Raw genomic sequence first — 21199 nt, 5'->3', positions numbered from 1 at the left:
AACGCCACCAAATATCCACTGTTGTGGAAGAATTCGACCGACATTGTTCTTTCGTTTTGTAAATAAGCTCTCGTCTATCGCAACTATTTTTTCACGACCACCGATTTTTTTTGGCTCACGTTCCGCTAATACTTCTACACAAACTTCTCTCAAGTAGTTGTTCCAATCTACAACTGTATTATGATTCATATCCAGTTGTTTTTCACACCATTTGACTGATGTCATCTCTTCGCTCCAGCCGTAAATAAATCCCAAAGATGTCAGAAAACTCAATCTGGACGATTCGAACCACGTCCCATTGCGAATGCTCATCTTCGTGCGGCATGTTGAAAGATTGCACCGCCAACATACTCCGTCACAAAAAGTCAGTTTCATTTCATGATTCTGCTCGCATGTTGCATTCTTTGGCAATATACCTTTCTCTTGAAAAAAAAAAAGACAGCATCTTCTTCAGTTCTGGCTAAATCCCAAATTTTCATCACTTTTTTAAAACAAAAATTAAGATGGAAGAAAAAAAGGAAAACGTGCTTTATTTTGAATGAATTCAGAGAATAAAGCAAATGGCCCCAACCGAACATTCCCCTTATGGTTATAAGAAATTTGGCGGAATTCTACATTATTTGGCGGTTTTCCGCTTGCGCCCGACTCGTCGATTCGTCGATTGGAAATAGGTTGTAGTTAAATGTATTTTGGTGTGGATTCCTCTTACAAGTTGCAATGTATCAGTGAACTTCTACATAGAAGCTTCAAGTCAGTTTTATTTTAGTGTAAACGACTACACTATTAATTATTTTCATTTTAATTTGCCTCAATTTTTTGTGGCGGGACGGAATCATTTTTTATTTTTAAATAGGGATTTGAATCAACTCGTTCCATCATCGGACTCGTTCAGTTTTACCCAAAACTGTTTTTCGCTTGCGCCCGGCTAACGGAAAAGTACCGAAAATTATTTAGGTAGGCATATATTTGTTAATACAACTTTTTTTCTCTCGTGTTTCCGGAAAATTCGAAAAAATGTGAAAAAATTAATAAAAAAGTCGTGTGAGTTCACATTTCCTTGGGTGCCATGCTATGAATGTACTTCACTAATATTGCGAAATGTAAATTTTCGTGTCAGCTTTAAATACCGCAGATATCATTGTCAACTTGTAAACTGGACAGAAGTGTAGGAGAATGTCTCCACCTCCCTCAAACATTAAATTAATCGATCCATTAATTGATTTAATCTACTTTTTTTATTGATCGTTATATTTTCTTAGTAAAAATAAAACAATTTAAATCCTTGATCAAAGTTATCACATACAGTTTTTTTTAATTTAATAAAGTACCCGTCAGAGAAGGATTGCTGAGGATTAAATAAATGTAGATACAATGAAAGAGATTATGCGAAGAAAAAAATGGTTTTACCCACTGTTGGCTGCTGTACTTCTTAATGGATATAAGAAAATATAAACTTAGAACGAGTGTAGACGGGCAATTTGTACAAATGATTTGTAGTCCACTTTAATGTTATATCTAGTGACAATGTAAACACACACACACTTCGTGCTTGTATCACATATACAAAATATGGAGCCATGAATTAAATAAGGTTTAACCAAAACTATATTATATATACAAGAATACTGCCAAACAAAAGACTAATGTAGCCATCTTTTTTTTTTATTAAAACAAAAAGAAAATCTATGAATTTTCATTCGGTTTTCTCTAACTATAACTCTCGAGATTTTAACAAATAAACTTTTACAAACTCCGAATTTCTTACTAAGTGTGAGAAGTTATTGTAATCGTGCAGATTCTCGATTTTGAGATTTCATCTGTTTTTACTAACTACCGACTTCAGTTCGATTGTTGTCCCCCACTACTAGTATATCTTTCTCGATAACATCTTGGCTATAGATACAGGTTATTATTTATTGTGCTGTGTTTCATTTTGTGTAGAAGATATGCAGTAGTGATTAGGTATGATTAGTAAGTTATGCCTAGATTAATTCCATTTGAATTTTGTGTTAAGTTTAATTAAATTCAATGTATGCGCGTTCAATTTTTACTCATTTGATCCACAAAACATTGGCGTTAATCTAAGCAATGCTTAAGTTCAAACAAGTGTTTTATCTTTAGTTCCAGCAACAATAGAACAGTTTGCTGCCTTTCTTGAGTATAAACATCTGGGTCCACTGCTCCAAATTGAAGCATTATAACGCTGAAAATTCAGGGATATAATACCCTCCTTGGCAAAATTAAAGGATCACTTCTAAATTGCTGCAAATTGTTGTTATGAAATCTTTCAATTTATTTGACTCCAAAGTGTTGTACAATAATTTTGATTCATTTTCATTAATATTTATGTTTTATAATGCAAGAAAATTGCATTTTTCTACCACAAGATTGCATTCTAAGTCCCGATATACTTTTTGAATCGAGGAAAAAAAGTTCTTTACTTTTCTCACTGAAAAAGTTTAAGTGAAAAGTGAATGAAAAATAAGTTTTGGAAGGGGTTAGCCAAAGGCAAATTGCAATTCTTCTTTAACAATGTCATTCTGTAGAGTGTCAGATGGTTTTGAAAGAAAGGTGGTTTTTTTTGAAGACCTAGTCTTCTTAGGTTACCTCAGAATGGCAACCAACCATTAGTATTCATAAAATAATCATTTCCATTATTTATTTCGCAACAATTGATATGAAACTAATTTTTCCATGGAGCAAAATTTAAAAGTTCCTGTTAAGAGATCAATTATTCAATTTTATTACCTGAATGATTTTGAGAAGAAATAATTTCTGCCTCCTGTATTCTCAAAAAAACTGGACACTAAACTCACGACAAACACGAACGCCTGAAATCACAAATTAATTTTGAGCAGAAATATCTCATTTAAAAAAAGGAACATTTTTCTAATAGAAAAGTACATGCAATCAAGGTATTTGTCAAATTGAAATTTTTTAACATTTTAACATATATATTTAATTATTATAAGATTTTAATACTTTGTAGAAAGGATTTTTAATACCTTAAAATAAAAGAACTTCGTTATTTTTAAGATCCTGAGAGTATTTTAAGATTTACATTTGGAATATTGTCAATGTTACTGAACTTGGAGAAAAAAGAAAAGTAACACTTTTAAAATGTACCGTTATGCATTTTATAAACTCCTCAGCTTAACTTTGTAAGTTCAAAATTGCTAACAATGCAGTAAATCAATAAAAATGTTTTGTTAATTCAATATTTTACCATTATATTTCAAGTTCATAAGTGATACGTATTCGGTATTTAGTTAACGTTCTCTAAAATTCATGCAGAGCTTCAGATAATGTAGATACCATTTAACCCTATGAATACTATTATTATGTAGAAATACGAGAAATACTCGTAATAATAAGATTTAATTTCCATTACGTTTTGTACAATAAAAATAGTAATTTACTAAAAATTATCAATTTATACTAACGCCATATTGTAATTTGAAAATTAATTCCATTTTTCACCCTCTTTCCTACAAAGTTAATTATCATGAAATACTTAATTTTGTGCACTTTTACATTGTTTAATATCTATTTTATGAATTGAGACATAAAAAGAGTTAAATACATTGAATCTATCTTAATAATTATTTAATTTAAAAAAACTTACACATTTAAACAATTAAGAATGGTGACTTCAGGAAGGGCGACTAGAGGTCAACGGGATAACTCTTAGACGGATGCTGATGCTTTTGTTGATCCATGGTTTTTTATACAAACTTTTAATTAACTTTAAATTATTATTTATATATTTCCTTAAAAAAAAGATTGATATAATAAATGTACTTGGATTACAAACGAATACTTATTTACTTTTTAAACTGTAAAAGTTATAAAGCCACAATTTTGACAATCCAAATATTTTAAATATGTCTTGATTAAATACAAAATTTCTTTTATAATTCTAAAAAAATAATATGAAATTTTTTATTTATTAATAATGTTAATTTTGTTAATTGTGTATACAATACATATATACAGTTTTTCAGAGTACACCTTTGGGAAGGTTCCATCTGTTGCCATATTTTCTGTTTACGTAAATATATTGACAAAATGAATAATGAAATCTCAAATTTATTGATCTTTGATGAAAGTAAGCACGGTAAGTCAAATTATTTTTGTTTGTACATTTTCGATATTTTGGTAGTTTACTTTTATAAATTCCTGTTTGTTTTATTACTTTTATGCAATTAGGAAATTTTTTCTTTCCATTAAATTTAGTAACTTGCCCTCATTATTACTGCGTCCTTTGAATTTCTCTTTTTATTGAGTTTAGAGTAGAATTTTTTTTTTTTTGCTTAGGTGAAGTAGTTTTATATAAAATTTAATCGTGTAGTATTTATAAGATATCCTTGTGCTACCCAGTTTTTTTAAATCGCTAAATGTTTGATAAAATAGGACTATATAACTTAATTAATCTTAATAACGTTTTTATATTGCCTTATTAATTAAAATTCCAATATTTTAAGTTCTGAATGACAAAAGCTTGATCTTTAACGTCTATCCAGTGCAATCTGTCGAGTATTGTTGGAACCAATAAAAGTATTTAACACTTTCACAAATTTATTTATTATCTTGGAGTTGTTTTACAATGCAATCACAATGAATAAATGTACGCCCTTTTTGTTGGTGCATTAACGCAAGTTTTTCTCGACATTTTAATTAGGTTGTATTTATGAATTCCAATTCAGCTAGCGAATTCCAAGTTTCAAAAGACAAAGATGGTTATTTATTTATTTTTTTAAAAAAGCTCAAAAACCAATTCTATTCAGATATATTTCCAGTTAACGGTTTTTTCAAAGCAATCATTAAATGGAATTAATGTAGGATTGCGATTGTCCTGATACTGATTCATTGGAAAGTGTGGCAACAAGGTTACTCAAGCTGGGGATAATGCTTAACCAGTAGTCCTTACAATATCGTAGATCTTTAGGATTATTTCATGTGTATGTACTGAATTTTTCATGCCTCTCTTAAGTTAGTTGCTTTTGAATCACATTTTAGGTCTTCTTCAGTATTGTTATTGCAGTTTGTTGGTCCAGTTACTCTTCGTAATAATTAAATGTGATGAAAAGTATAGAGTACATAGAATAATTAATCTAATAGAAAATTGATGATTAGGAGAAAGTCTTGTGCATTAAGTAATATTAAGTCAGTGTTTGATAGCGGGATCAATGAATTAGAGATAGCCGATAAATGTTCAGCATTTTTTTAAAATAAAAAACTAAATGAAATGCTAAAAAAAGTTATTTTATATTCTTTAAAGTGTACTCTAAATAAATGTGTAAGATTTTTATTTTTTTGCGCCGGAGAAAGAGGCAGGTCAGAAAGGCAAAAGTCTGTAGTATGTGCCACTCTTGTACCATAGTCTCCCGGATTTGGGCCGACCAAGAAAGAAGGAGGCTAGAGAAAATTTATTTTTCACTGTGGTATTTCTATCCCCAAGACATTTGTATAAGTAGAGGGGGAAGGGTGAAGAAGGGGAGCGCAATTTGGTACTGCGAAGCATTGCAGCATTTGCTATTGTCTGGCATGTTCCCAAACTGGCGGAGAAGGAGCTACACCCCGCCCCCAATATTTCTCTATTATCAAGAGATATGTTGAATCTGCCTCACTCTTTCCTTCATTTGGCGTGTTTGTGTGCATCCTCAGTATGTATACTACGATCGCTTCCAACAGTCTTTTTCGGGCACCAACTTACTAGGAGATCAGCGTTGAGCGTGTCCATACCCTACCCAGTGTCCAAGTCTTTTTTTATCAATGAAACTTAGCTCAACTGTTCCCAGCCACTATCACTAGATTATTCTATAGGAGATCCTCTATACAGAGTATATAAATTAGCCAGATTTACTCACTATGTACACAATGCATACGCTAGCTTTAGACTTTTTCACATTCTTCCAATAGACAAATTTCTTTTAAACTTAAAAAAAACGTTGGTAGAACTGTGTATTCATGCTAATGTATCACTTGAGATGGAAGATTAAGTTAATAGTACTTACCTTAATTCGGAAAAATCTTGCTAACAGTCTGAATGACAGTCTGTATAATAATACATCCTAAAAAAAATCTTAGGTTTTCTTTTATTTAAAAAAAAAATGTTGACATACGGGTGATCCATTTAAAACGCACCAATCGCTAATAACGTTTTAGGAAAGTGAAATTTCGAAAAAACCCACGAAGTAAACTGTTTTTTTTTGGTCTAGTTTTAAAATTTTCCACCCCCGATGCTGTAACTTTACTTTTGGCGGAGTTACGGTTAAAAACCCGATTTGGGTTCATAAGGACCACTGGTTTTGACAATGATTATGAAAACTACATAAAAAAACTGTGAAAATTACGTTGACCATGTTACGATATTCCCAATATTAGTCGAGATATTTAAGATCAAAGTTACAATTTTATCTATTCGTGATCGGTTTTCGTTATTAATTGGGAGGTTCTTTGACTGTAAAAAATGTTATTCGTGACGCAAAGTAAAAAAAATAATAATAATTGAAGATTTTAAAAAATGTAGTGCAATGTAATGGTTGTGGTTGAATCAGGATAAATTTGTTTTATCATCAAATAAAAGCAACCATCACATCATTTTAATGCACCCAGTATGCAAAACTTCTTGACCTATGATTACGGTAAGAATACCTTGGGCGGATGTTGGTCTAGTTGTCAAGAGCGTGGCTTTGTAAGTGGGAGATCCCCAGTTCGAATCCCGTATGTGTGACTACACTTTATTCAAAAAAGTATTATGATTTCGGCTAATATTAGGGATATCGAAACGGAGTCAACGTCATTTTTCACAGTTTTTTATGTAGTTTTCATAATCATTGTCAAAACGTGTGGTCCTTATGAAACCCTAATCGGGTTGATTTGGCTCCGCCAAAAATGAAGATACAGCATCGGGGGTGAAACATTTGAAAACTAGACCAAAAAAAACATAATATAGTTTATTTAATGGGGATTTCCGCCTCCCTAAAAAGTAATTAGCGATTGGTGCGTTTTAAATGGATCACCCTGTATATCAATTAAAAATCTCCAGCTATAAGTAACCAAGTATCACTACGCTAGCTCCTCTCAGGCCAGAACATTTATTGTGTACAAAAAAAAAAATTCATTTTCGTATAATTTGTGATAACGGTATTTAGACATTTAATTTATTTAGTTATCGAACTTTGTGGTTAAATCATCAATCATTTCGTTAAAAAATTAGTCTTATTTTTCTCCATTCTTTTCGAATTAACAAATTTGTACTCGGATTTTTATTTGTCACAAATTATCCTCTTTAGAATTCCTCAAAACTTCCGTTTCTGTATTCAGTTTCGAAAATATGACACGCTTGAAATACTTAATAAATAAAAACAGAAAATAAAAATATATAGCAAGTAAAATCGCTATAGCCACTCTTCCTCCAAAAGAAATATCCTTTATTTAGTGCAAATTTGTAAACAAATTTTGTGGTGATCACAATTCTTTACAAATAGTAGCAGGCAAAATGATCATCAGATTTCTATGTTACACTATTTGTGGGTTTGTGGATTTGGCTTAGAATATTGTAAAATAAAACATAAATTTCCTATTAATTTTTGGTGTTACAAAACAAGTTTGATAATTTGAAGGGATGATGACAGAGAGTGCACATAACCGCTACTAAAAGGAGAAAGAATGACCGGAAAAGGAATATAGATGATAGTGATTTGGATATCTAGGAACATTTACAAATAAAATGCAGATACACTAGATAAGTTTAAACCACAGTGTGTTCAATAAAATAGCAGCGAAAGGTCACTGGATTGGTTGTGGTTGTGAGAAGAGTTCATTTCCTTCTATCCGTTTGGTCAGTCTACAGTCCTCTGATCACTGCGTGGTGTGGAAGTCAAATTCAAACTTGTGAATCAATCTAAATTGATGAATGAAAATTCGAAGCCAGTCAGAGACAGAAATAAACATGCCAGCAACAATGATTAAAATTACTTTAAAAAAAAATGGACCTTTTTTCTTTGAAGTTTTAAAAAAATTCTCTTTGTAAAGTTACAGAACTTACAGACTACTTTTTTTTATGTAACTTGAAGTTATTTGAAGCTCGAATAGTATCAAACGGAATACCAAATTAGTGTTTCTTACAACTTTTTAAGATATTTTGTTCACATACACTACAAATTTTAGTCGTATCTAAAACAGGTATTTTCTCTGGTAAGACAATTTGAAAAATTTTGTCACGATTTCAGTGCTGTTACTTAACAAAAAAAAAAACAACCTTGTTGGAAAAATAAATGCACCGAAGTAAATAGAAAAACTGTGTCCTTAGTTTGAAAAAGTTTCAAATAATATTGATTTTGATGGACGTCACAGAAATCATTGGGTTAATAGGTAATCAATCATCAGTCTTAATTTTTTTTTTTTTTTTTTGCTAATAGAGTTGAACTAACTGTGCATGTGAAGTTACTGGGTGTGAAACATAATGGATGAGAGATTTTTGAGTAAACTTCATCCTAAATTGATATAATTTAGACAGATATAGTACTGTATAGTAGAGTGTAGAATTTAAAAGAGAATGTTTTTGATTACTTATTGCTGACAAATCAATTCAATCTGATCGAGTGAAGTGACAATTATACGAGTAAGAACAGTTTTTTCATCCGATAGACTCAGATTACCTAAAAGTAATTTTATGGAAGGAAGAGTTACAAATAGAAGTCAAAATTATTAAAATGTGAAGTATATTAAATAATACGAAAATTTGAGAAAGTAGTTACCACCAAACTGAGACACAAGATATTTATTTCCAAAAAAAAACAAAAATCTTAAATTTTTTGTTTTTTTCCTTTATTCTTAAATTTGCAACTGCGTAATACAAAACGCAACAAGCAAATATGATATCGTATAGTACGAGTACATAAATGTGATATAGAAAAATAAAATGAAATAATATATAAAGTAAAATAATAAATAAATAAGTAAATAAAATAAAATCACTGGAATAGTGAATAAAGGCCATCCAACGATGAAGTCGGTTAAAGTAATACCGAATGCGTGGAATACGAAGGATGGCCTTGTTTATCTCTCGACCAGGTGATCGCGAGGCCATCGGCACCTCAGTCTGCGAGGAGGATTTGACGGGAGGTTAGTGCTGGACAGGTTGCTGATTAAGGAATTATGGTGTAGGTAAAGGTTGGAGTGGAATTTGATGTAGTGGGACTGGGCAAGGTCAGAAACAAGATGGAATTCGCAGGTCGGTGTGGATGGTATGGTTGCTCACGTAGGAGGGTTCCTCAGTGATGGTTCGAAGGATTTTTGAACTGGAGGGTTTGGATTCTGTTTAGGTTTGAACGCTTAGCTGTTCCGTACAGTTCAACATAAATTTAATATAGTTATATTGTTAAGGAAATAAAATATCTGGCATTCAGCAAGTCTTGATTGTCACTATTGGAAGAGTGGGGCAAAGGGAGAAGCTGCGCGCTTCCTATATCTTAATATCATTAGTGCGTTATTGTCGACTGTATGTACATGCCCTTAAGATAAAATTTAATTTGTAACAAGTGTTTACTTTAATTATGATTGTAATATAACTCTTATTATTGTGTTGTTGTTTATATATATTCAGTATTCTTATTTTCCCCCGTTAATCCTAACATATTGTAACGAAGTTGTCCTGGGCATAGAAGAAAGGCCTAGATTGTTCTAGAGGTTGAGCGATCAAAGTCAGTAACAGGCCGCCACTGCATAAACAAAAGGGCGGTATCTACCTGTGGCAGAGAAGAAAGGCCTAGATTGTTCTAGGGGTTAAGCGACCAAAGTCGGTATCAGGACACCACTGTGTAGACAAAAGGGCCGGTCTTTACCTGAACTAGAAAGGAAAGGGCTAGATTGTTCAAGGAGTTAGTGACCTGTGTAAAAGCCAGCTAAGAGAAAGGCCTCAGTTGGGGTGGTGGCCTATGTGTTTTCCCAGCCAGTGATTGACAGGTAGGAGCGTGACAGAGAGTAGGAGGAGGGCGGCCCCAGCTGAGGTGGTGGCAGTATGTTTTCTCCAGCCAATGAACGTCAGGAGGGCGTGGAAACTTATGCTCAGAGAGTTGGAGGAGGGCAGTCCCAGTTGGAGGGAGGCACGCAGTTAAAAGGAGGCAGACACAGCTGGAGAAGTCAGTTTTTAAGAGTTTAAAGGAGTTCTTAACGAGTTGTTAATCAGTTTTAATCAAGTTCTTAACGAGTTTTTAATCGAGTTCTAAGAGTTTTACAGTCTTGTAGTTTCTAGTCAGTCAGTGAGTTTTGGAGTTAGTCTTCGAGAGTCAGTGTTGAGACATAGTTAGAGAGAGTCAGTGTTGTGGAGTGCTTCAGTGGTAGCTAGTTGGGCAATTAGTCAGTTGATGAGTAGAGCTGTGTTAGTGCAGCTGAGACTAGTGCAATTCGGTGCAGTGCGGACCAGGGGTCAGTCGGGGAACAGTTTTGTGGCGTTACGTAGTGAGTAAGTAACAGTAAACTGTTGTGACTGTTGTAAATGGTGACTGTAATGAATAGCGTTAGTTGCTAGTAAATGTTAATGTGAGTAAAGGTAATGGGTTAATAAATCAGGTTATTACTTACAAACTTTAGCGAGTTTTATTATTTAATCAAACCCACATATTATTTAAAATAACTAGTGGCAGGCACTAGTTGTGTAAGTAAAGTTCTTTCTTAGTAAAAGGACAAGAAAAACGTTACAATATATTAGCAAGTCTTAGGAGTAAACAGCAAATTTTCTAATTCGCGTATGTTTTTTGAAAGCTTTCTTGCTACTGCTTCGGATGTTCTTGTAAGTTTGATAAAAAAATGATCTAAATAAAAACGATAATTTTTAAAACGTCAAGTTAGTACAAATAAATCTTTGAAGACATTTTACGTAAAGGCTGTAAACCAAAACCTTGCTATATTTTTTTATTTTTAATTTTCGGTTTGTTGATATTTGCGGAGAAAAATTCTGGAAATACTGCCATAGCATTATATTGTTTACCTGAGTTTCATTTTAAGGTCCTCAGAAATCGAAAAGAGAGTTTAACTATTTTAGATTGTTTATAGAATGTGAAAGAAGAGGGATTCAGAGTAGAAGAGTGACTCCTTGGCTCGCATCTTTTTTTCTCGAAATTCCACGTTCCGAAGACTAAGTTTATTTGCTTTAATATTACAAAACGCATTTTCTCCTCTGTAAAAATTTAAATTATTAGTTGTAGAATTTACAATTCTAGTTTGGATGCAAAATCCTGTGTTGTATATAAGATAAGATAAGATAAGATAAGATAAGATATTCTGTATTTATGAAAACATATTACAGTGAGTGGTACAAAATAAACGAAAAAAATAATTCACTGGTGCATAACTGAATACAATTTTCTTCTACTTACCAATCAAAACAAGTAAACACAAATTTTCTGAATTTTAAAACAGATAAAAAATAATTATAAACGTTATTAAGTTGTTGAGAGTTTGCAACATCTAATATATCTGCTACATCACTATTTATTACATTTATATTTTTAAACAAAGATTTTCTATAATTGTTATAAGAAGGGCAATATTTTAAGATATGAGCGAGCGTTTCCTTTGCATTTAGATTACAAGTTTGACAATTAATTGTTGTATCTATGACATACTGTTCTCCATTTAAATATATTCTAATTAGATTTATATTACTTAGCCTAAGCTGAATTAATAACCTTTGCTGTTTTATGTTTGAATTACCAATAAAATAAAAAGGAACACAGTCTGTTTGTACAAAAAATCTAAAATCTGGGTTATATTTTGAATTATACACTCTCTCCAGATCCAGGGATTTTAAGTGGTTTGACCATTTCTCTAAAATGTCTTTTTTACACTGTCGGAGCAGATCCGAACTACTAAATCTTACGTCATAATAACCAATTGTATGCAATACTTTGGCAAGATAAGAAAACCAGTGTTTTTGTATTGTATTGTCTTGCTTATATACTTCGAAAAGGCAAATCTTTGGTAGCTCGGAAGAAGACATAGCGAGTACTTTAATCCACCAGTTAAGAGTACGCTCCAGTATTACCACGCGAATATCTTTGCACCCAGTTTCACTTCTAATAAAATGATTAGGGGTGTTTAATGGTAGGTGAAATAGACCTTTAAAAAACGAAACTTGAAGTTTCTCCGGTACTTTCAAATAGTTGATGGACCAAAGTTCAGAAGCATACAGAAGTGTAGCAGCTGAGATTGACTCAAATAATCTAATTTTAGACTCCCATGTGTTTGATTTGGCCTTAATTAAAATTTCCCGAACCTTCGCTAGAGCTTTATTACCCTTAGTAAAGAAGTACTTGGAAGCACACTTAAATGCTCCTGTACATGTAAAAGGAACTCCAAGATAATTATATGTATTAGTGTATTCAATAATTCTATTGTCATAAAAAAGTGGAGGATAAAACTTTGCTTTCGGGGAAGCACGAAAAATGACGATTTGTGTTTTGTCGGTATTTAGCTGCAGCTGATTAAGAGCACAATAATCATGAAGGGTAGTTAATTTAATTTGAGCATCCTCATGGGAATCTGCAAACAGAACAAGGTCATCTGCAAACATAAGACAGAGTATACTCGATTCATCACCGACTTTAGATCCAGATAACCCTCTTTCTTCGAAGAATTTTACAAAATCTGACAGAAATAAGGAAAATAAAGAGGGGGATAGGGATTCACCCTGCAACACTCCCCTACTTATCCTACAAGATGCACTGTTCAATCTATTATTTACTCTCAGTTGAAAATTTGATTCGGCATAGAAATTTTTAATCAACCTAATAAATTTACCGCTAACACCGATTGCATTCAATTTATTCCAGAGGAGATCATGATTAATGCTATCAAAAGCTTTATGAAGGTCAATGAAGATTGCAAAAAGGGGTTTCTTATAAACTCGGGTATGAAGCGATATTAAGACGGACAAAGAAAACAAGTTATACATCGTGGAGCGACCCTTTCTGAATCCAGATTGCTCTTTAGGTATTATACTATTGAGTTCGCACCAGGTAGTAAGCCTTGCAAGCAAAATTGATGTAAAGAGTTTAGCAATTGTATTAACAAGAGCAATGGACCGATAGTTATTAGGATCACAAATGTCGCCTTTTTTAAATAAAAGAACAAGAATAATACTAGCCCACTGTTGCGGAATTTTTTCAGCTAAAAATATTAAGTTAAACAAATTTAAAACATAGTGTTCCCATTCAGGGCTAAGGTTTTTAAAGACTTCATAAACTAGACCATCATTACCAGGACTTTTATTATTACTACTAGAGGCAATAGCAAATTGGAGTTCTTCTAAGGTTATTGCTGAATCAAGCAACTGGCAGCCAACATTACAATAATCAGTATGTACATAGTCAATGCTTGGGTATAACACTTGAAAATAATTTAACCAATCTTTAATTTCAATAGGAATAGCAGGTGCTCGTCTAGGTGAAAGAGTCTTTACTGCTGCCCAAAATTGTTTAGAATTCTTAACCTGGCAAAAGTCCGCAGTTAGCTGTTTGTAGTAGTTTTCTTTTTTATCTTTTATTAATTGAAAATACTGTCTTTTGTGTTTGGAATACAAGAAAAAAGATTCTTCGTTATATTTTGTAGTTCTTAAATTTTTATATAATTGCTTTAGTTTTTTATTATTAAGCTTACAGTCAGAATCAAACCAAGGTTTTGGTTTACTATAGTTAACATATGATAACTCTTTACAAACTCTAAACATTTCACAATCCCTAGCCACCTGCTGCAAAGTCAACAAAAAGTTAATATATAAATTATCCGGATCAGAGCTATTATAGTAAATATTATCATAGGCTTGCAAACAATACTTGAAATGATCAACTTTGTTGGGATCCCATTTTATCATTGAATAATCTTTATAATGTACCGAAATTCCTGAAAGTATTACACTAGCAGAAGGTACGTCTAGTTTCAAATATAATGCCTTATGTTGTGAATAATCAAAACAATCAATTACTTCTAAATCATTTATTAATTTTAAGGCCGAATCATTCACCCAGACCATATCAATTAGACTTTTCCCCACTGTGGAAATATAGGTAAAATGAGCCGGTCTATCAGATTTTGTTCTACCATTACATACTTCAAAATTTAGACTATCCATCATTTCTAAAAGCAAAGTACCTCTTTTATTCAGGTTATTATCATAAGAAAATCTGGGCCACTCTAGTTTGGTTTCAAAAAACACTTGCTCGTCCGAGTAATCTAAATTTCCTACCCTTGCATTAAAATCACCCATAATAACAAACAACGTTTCGGAAGGAAGAGTTTCTTTAAGAAAATCAATTTTCTCTCGAAAGATAGTGCTACAAGAGTCCACATTCACAGTGGGTCCCCAATATAAACAACCTAACACCAAAGTATTGCATTCCACAATTAATTTTACTATTAAAAACCACTCATTTGATTCAATAAGTGAAATTTTAGGCTCATATAATTTTTTATAAAATAGCATTAGTCCACCACACGCTCTTCCATATTTCGAGACTTTTGTAGCTTTTACTTTGAAATGAGAAAAATCTTTGAGAAAAACAGGTATATTTAACAGATCAGCATCCGAAAACCAAGTTTCTACAAAACAGAATACTTCGATTTTTGAGAATAATTGTGCAGTTTTATGATTTAGATATAAATTATTTAAATTAGTAAAGCCAGAGATATTACAGAAAATAATACTGAATTCTTTATTTACTTTTATATTTTGCTTACTACTATGATTAGATGGAGTTTGTTGATCCAGTTCTTTGGTGGAAACGAAAATTGTCGAGTTTCTTCAAAGTTTCTCGCTTGACTTTCTTGCTGGATTGATTGTCTTCTTTGGAAGACTTAGAAGTTTCGGGATAACATTCCGAAATTAAACGTTCAGCCTCTTCCAGAGAATAGTTTTGTCCTTTTAATTTAATATAGTTACGGCTTATTATACAAGTTGGTTCGTATTTTTTCAAGCTCTGCAAACATTGGTAAAGCTTTCTTCTATACTCCCTCTCCTCACGAGTCCGATCCGGTGCAATTTGTATTTTGTTCCTATTAAATTCAGTCCTTTTTTTCCATAAATCCGACATAAATTTATTGCTTGTCAACGAGAGACATATGGGTCTCGGATTCTTCCCCCTACCAATACGGTAACAGTTATTAATTACTAAATCAGGTAAATCAAATGCAACTTCGTTGCAGACTTTTTTGACTACATTCAAAGTGTCCACAACATGTTCATCTTTTTCCTCCGGAACTCCATAAATTATGACATTATTTTTTTTTGCTTCCTTTTTCAAGAACTCTATTTCAGCTTGCTGACGCTTTATAATCTTATCCTGTTCAAAAGTTTTAACTTTAAAGTTTCGAATTTCTACATACAAGTCATTGATAGTTGTTTGCAATTTATCAAATTTTTCCACCAGAGATCTATTTTCCTGAGTTCCTTGCTTAATTGCGTCCATAATATCCTCAAGCGATAAAGACATTTTAATATGGAAAAAATTAAATATAAGCAAAACTTTTAACCAATAAGTAGAGCAAGTTAAAAGTTCGATAAACAAACTAGGCAAAACAACCTTTGTTTACTATTCAATACTATATTGATATAAATATAGATTAAGATACCTGAGTAGAATAGTGGGGGACACCAAGTATACGCCTACTTTCCAACAGCACAAAATTTTCTAATAAAATTCTTATTAAATGTATAATCTTCTTTTATTAATAACTCGATAACTATTAATATAATGAAATCAAAACTTCCACAAATATCAGGTTCTAATTATACTTCACATGTTTCACAAAAATAAAGTTCATAAAACTTATGCTGACCACAATAAAAACTTGGTTATAAGACAGAGCTCAAAGTAACGATGTTGCCTCTTCGCTTACTCGTACCAAACTCCTGTGTTGTATATATTTATATTTAAAAATGGAAAATGAACAAGATGGAGCAGAAAAGTATTTAGATTTTCATTGCGACTTTGATCATTGATAAAAGTATTTTGTGTTTTGGCGCCGAGACGAATGCGTGAGTGTGGAAAGGAAACTGAAGGGGGAGATACGAGTACAAAAAATAAAGAAGGGAGGTTGTTCAAGCCGAGCCTGACCTCCTAGACAATGACATAGTGGGTAAGTGGACCCATGGATCATCCGCCTCCACGAGACTGACTGGACGGCCGCCTAATGGCAGCTCCCACTGCGTCTACAAATACATACTCACTCCAAAACTTACTCTCATGCTCCAACAATCTCTTCATTGAGTAGAACGAGTGAAGTAGAGAGAGAGAAATTGGCTCTTGAGTGAGGCAATTGGCCCGAATTAAAGATTCTTTGGGTTTTGTCACAAAAAAAAATAGCAATATTTTTTTCTGGATACACAGTTATTTTTTAGAAATTAATTTTCTTGGCTAATACACTGTTTATTGTAACCATAACTTGGTAATATTTTGTTTCAGTACTCTAAATTAAATAACTTTCACTCGTGCTGAAAAATCCATTTATTTAAGGAAGTAAACTTATTCATAGGAGCACATACGAGGTGTGGCTATTAAATAACGAGACTATTGCAACAAAACATTTTATTTTAAATTTATACATAGTTATTATCACCTTCAATATACACCCCTCCCCTATCCCTACAACGCTCCATGCGAATTTACCATTGTTCGAAACAGTGCTGGAAGTCTTTCTGTAAGCTCCTGCAAGACGCGTGCCGCTTTTTCTTTCACAGCTTCAACGGACCGAAATTGTGTTCCTTTTAATGCAGATTTGACTTTAGGGGAACAGATAAAAGTCATATGGGGCCAGGTCAGGCGAATAAGGCGGATGGCCTAAAACTGGGATGTTGTACTTGGCTAGAAACGACTTGACAGACAATGCAGTGTGAGCCGGTGCGTTGTCTTGATGATGGGGAACCCATGACTTGTTCTTTTACAAATCGGGTCGTTTTTTTCCTTACTCTTTCACGGAGTTGAGCAAGCACCTCACGTTAGTAATGTTGATTAATTATAATCGATATTTTCATCCGTTTTGGACTTGGAAGGGCGACCCGGGCGGTCATCATCTCCGACGTCTTCTCGGCCATCTTGGAAACGCTTGAACCACTCAAAACCTCGCGCACGTGATTAACATTCATCGCAATAAACTTCTTTTAATAAAAGATAAGTTTCAATAGCGGTTTTGCCAAGTTTCATGTGAAATTTCACGACAATTCGTTGCTCTACTACATTGTAGTATCATGTTTTCGGCAAAATGAAACTAACCCTCTCACACAAACGACGGTTCCGGTCAGACAGATTTCTCTACAAACACGTGAGACGCTACAATCGAAAGAGAAGGCTTTACGCTGCACAGCTTTCGGTCGTTAGGATTTGGCGCATGCATAGTTCTTCAGTAGCAGCATCAGCCACACCTCGTATTTGTTTCATCAATTTCAAAATTAGAAATCAGGTCTTACTCTAAATAAATAAAAAAAATCAGATGTAAAACATTTTTTTAAACCCTCTCTAAGTAAAGTGAATAGTATATTGCCAAATATGTTTAAAGAAAAATTGTTAAAGTCGGTTGTTGCGGCTGCAGCCTCACGGATTTATTGGTGAAGATGCAAATGTCCTTCATTAAACAGGTTTACCATCAAAACACTCAGTGAAAGCTGAAGTAGGAATTGGTTCCAAGCTTGCTTTATGTGGCTTGTAATAAAATTTTGAAAATACTTTTTAGTTTCCTTCTTCTTGCCTCACAAATAATGATTAGTCTAACCATAGAAGTAATAAAAGGATTATTAATATGAACAGTATAGGTAGAATATCTGCTGCTCTCCTTGCTTTACCTTATCACTTCAAAAGCAGAGGCATCCAGAGTACATTAAATTACAAAGCCCAATTTGGTCTTACTTTTTTTCAGTACTAGCTTGGATCTTCACAGCTCCAGTAGTACTTTGAGAAAAGTTGACTTTTCCTTTTATTTCTACTCCAAAATTTACTTATAGCCATCCTTTTCCATACAGTCTATTCCACATTTTAAAGGTTACAGAAAAGAAAGCAAAGAGTATTAACAAAAAACATTTATATTGACCAGAAAATAATTGATAATAATTTTTGAAAAAATAAGGGAAAAACTTTCTTGGGTTGTTTCACCACAACTAGAATAAAATGGTCAAATACTGTAGCCAGTGCATGTGATTCGATCCTCTGCCATAGTGCATTTTCATCATGTTTTGATCCTTCACAGACTTCTGAAAGAACTATCTACTTCACTAGTGGTGCATGGCTCGGTAAGTTGTGTCAGCAGAGCTTTTTTTCGACGCTGGAAAGAGAGAGATTCAGTCTCGTTTAAGACAGACTAAAAAGTCTGTTAGTACATAAATATTAAATTTCTTGTACTAGTTATTCCAAATAATAAACGTTACAGAATAAATTGATTTAATACAAGGAATGTGTTAGCATATTCAGATGGCAAGTTAAATGAGCGTAATGTTGGAGATGAATTTTTTATCGCATCTTCTGTTAGTTCAACATTACTGCACTTCACTTTAATTCATTACCTCAAAATAATATTAAATTTGGCGCTCATTATAAACTTATTTTTGTCCATTTGTGCGTTTCCTTTTATTTTTCCATCATTTATTTTATTTTATTTTTCCAGGTCTGTAGAAGGTGGCAGCAGTTCTTTCCTGGACTTTCTTATCACTTAAAATGTTTGGTAATAGAGACAGCTCAAAAATCCTCTTTCTAATTTATTTTTAATACTACCTTTCAAAAACTTTGAATGCCTCTTTTTTTTTAAGGCGATCCGTCAGTTTCTCGTGCGAAAAGTGAACCAAGTTCAGATGCATAAAAAAAAAAAGTATTCTGCTTTTCAATACCTTCAAAACTTGCTTAACTTTTTTTTTATGTGAAACTGAATATTATAAACAATTTAAATTAAGCAATATAGGGCAATTATGTATGGATTTGATGACCAAAGAAAATTTATAGCTGTGGTGATAAGTTCGCCAAGTGATAGTGCTGTAAGAAATAGTTTATTGGCCCGAATTAAAACAATATGTCAAGTGATGAGGTTGTCAGTGGGTTGGGAAGGGGTGCCGCCCACACGGCCGCCCGCATGCCGCCTTTACTCCTCCATACAGACATGAGGCGGCTAATTCGGCCTGGATAACCAAACACTCGTAGAATTTCTAATGGTTTACTAAGTCGCCTACGAAGCCTTGCCAATTAATAGACACAACTTTAACCTTTTTATTTGGGTAAATACATTATGGTGAGTGATGCACTCACTTCAGTAAATGAATTAAAAGTTTATGAGTCCGCTTCTAAGAATACATTCTGTCAATTGATCTTAAAAAAATTAGTACTTATAAATGTAAACAAATTTTAATAAAGATGACCTTCGTAACTTAATTTAATATTTTTATTAGTAGTTTATAATAGTGCTCTCATCAAATCAAGAAAACGTTCTTTCATTATAGATATCAAGGTTGAAGAAACTCCATTTCATCTCCTAGAGGTAATGCAAGCGATCCCTAACGATTAGGGGCTGAAGCTGGATGTGTAGTTATCGTTTGAGTTCTGTAATGATACTAATTTTTTGAGGGAGAAGACAAAATGGGCTAATTTGCGACAAGGTTCGTTCTTTTCCTTCATTAAGGTTTCTAATTTAGATTATAATAGTACACTGGGAGACATACTTATACATTTTACATAATTCCATAACTTCTTCGTCAAATGTTACACCGCAACTAACTTGTGATTAATATAAACTTATTTTTTTAAATGAAAGAAGAGGCAAAAGAAGGATTATAAAAGAATGCAACTCCTAAACTTTTATGCTAGGCCATTGAAAAAGTATTTGCTCAAAAACTCCTTTTGAGCTACTTTTATTCCACTAAATTCAATTATTTACGATTAATTATTTACCAGATACCCAAAAATGGAATAGAGCAAATCATTTTTTGGAATCAAAATCAATGGCAAGATTAGAAGAATTATTTTGTTTTTACTTTTTGGTAATTCAATTATGTACTGTGAAATGATTTAAAAAAATTAATTTTAGGAAGTCGTATGACGGTTTTTGTTGGCCTTGTTTTATTTTGAACTGTGTATTGATGAATCTAGGTTTTTAAAAAACTCCACTTCTTTTGTGAGTTACAAATAAAAGCCAAACTTGTCGACACAGATATATGACTTCTTCAGACGCTTAGTTTCATAAATTGTACCGATAATGGTTGACTTTTTTCAGTTTTTAATGTTTTAAACTCTGTTTCCCTCAAACTTAGCAAATTTACACTTCACTATAGAGGTACTGAAGAAGGTAGATATCTGAGCAGAAAAGTTAGGTGTTTTGTTTTTATTTTTAAAAAATAGTCCACAATATAAAAATTAGTTATTTTTTTTTCAGAAAACATTATCTAAGGAGAATTTCTATTCTTGAATCTGACACTCTCATGTGGGTCTGTTTGGACAAAGTGGTTTAAGAACTTAGCTTTGAAGATACAATTTCCACGTCTGGGAATTTGTTGTAAAAATACAAATTCCAGCTTGTTCATTTACACAAAATAAACTTCTATATTTTGTTAGTAAATAAACTTATACAAACTGTGTAATAAAACAAAAATAAGATTACTGCTTCGTTTTTTCTTTTATTTTGTATTTTTCTTTACCCCACTTGGTAGAGAATATCACTAATGAAAATAAATATTGTATTTACAAAAAATTAATTGAAGTATATGGTGAACAAAAACACAAATTCTTCATTATCAACTGAATAAACGAACAAAGTGGCTCACGCCATCTAGAAATCTCAAATGTTATTCTTCGTTATAAATAAACTACACATATAAGAAATCTTTCATTCATCATCTACTTATCTTAGTTTGGATTATTTTTTTGGTGTTTTAATTAATAAACACTGGAGAAAAATCTACCATCACTTATACAAATACACTAGAACATATTAGGAAACAAAGCGTAGAAGGTTGGTGCAGTTTAATAAAAGCTTAAGTCTATGAATAAAGATATATCTCGGGTTTATGGTGACTTTGGAGGGTCTACTCCTGAGGTGTTCAGCTAAAAGAGGGCTATTGTGGGCCTAGTGGAGAGGCCTTGCCTTAGAGACCTTTTAGAAGAAACCAACTAACCAGTCTTTTTCTGTCTCTCTGGCGCTTTTTCGGAAACGAGCATTGCACATCGAT

At 32.7% G+C, this 21199-nt stretch overlaps 2 long non-coding RNA genes across 8 annotated transcripts in view; one reads left to right on the top strand and one right to left on the bottom strand.

Moving 5' to 3' along the window:
* The window catches only part of LOC141457158 (uncharacterized), a 108991-nt gene extending 106160 nt beyond the window's left edge, over positions 1–2831 (bottom strand). Inside the window, exon 1 of the long non-coding RNA XR_012460221.1 lies at positions 2749–2831. This is a non-coding gene — a long non-coding RNA (uncharacterized lncRNA). The remainder of the gene's footprint in view (positions 1–2748) is intronic.
* On the top strand, positions 1842–20772 carry LOC141457157 (uncharacterized). Of its 7 annotated transcripts, none has more exons than XR_012460216.1 (6): positions 1842–1962; positions 2122–3161; positions 3997–4117; positions 18655–18711; positions 19478–19633; positions 20407–20666. It is a non-coding gene; the product is annotated as an uncharacterized lncRNA (long non-coding RNA). The 7 variants fall into 7 exon arrangements; XR_012460220.1 differs by having other exon boundaries at positions 1875–1971; positions 20407–20679; XR_012460217.1 differs by having other exon boundaries at positions 1878–2915; positions 3037–3161; positions 20407–20772.
* The last annotated feature ends 427 nt before the right edge of the window (positions 20773–21199 follow it).

The sequence above is a fragment of the Rhodnius prolixus genome, unplaced genomic scaffold (genome assembly GCF_049639745.1).
Source record: "Rhodnius prolixus isolate KJV_2025 unplaced genomic scaffold, Rpr scaffold_10, whole genome shotgun sequence".
Lineage (NCBI taxonomy): Eukaryota > Metazoa > Arthropoda > Insecta > Hemiptera > Reduviidae > Rhodnius > Rhodnius prolixus.
This window is presented reverse-complemented; position numbering and strand designations above follow the sequence as displayed.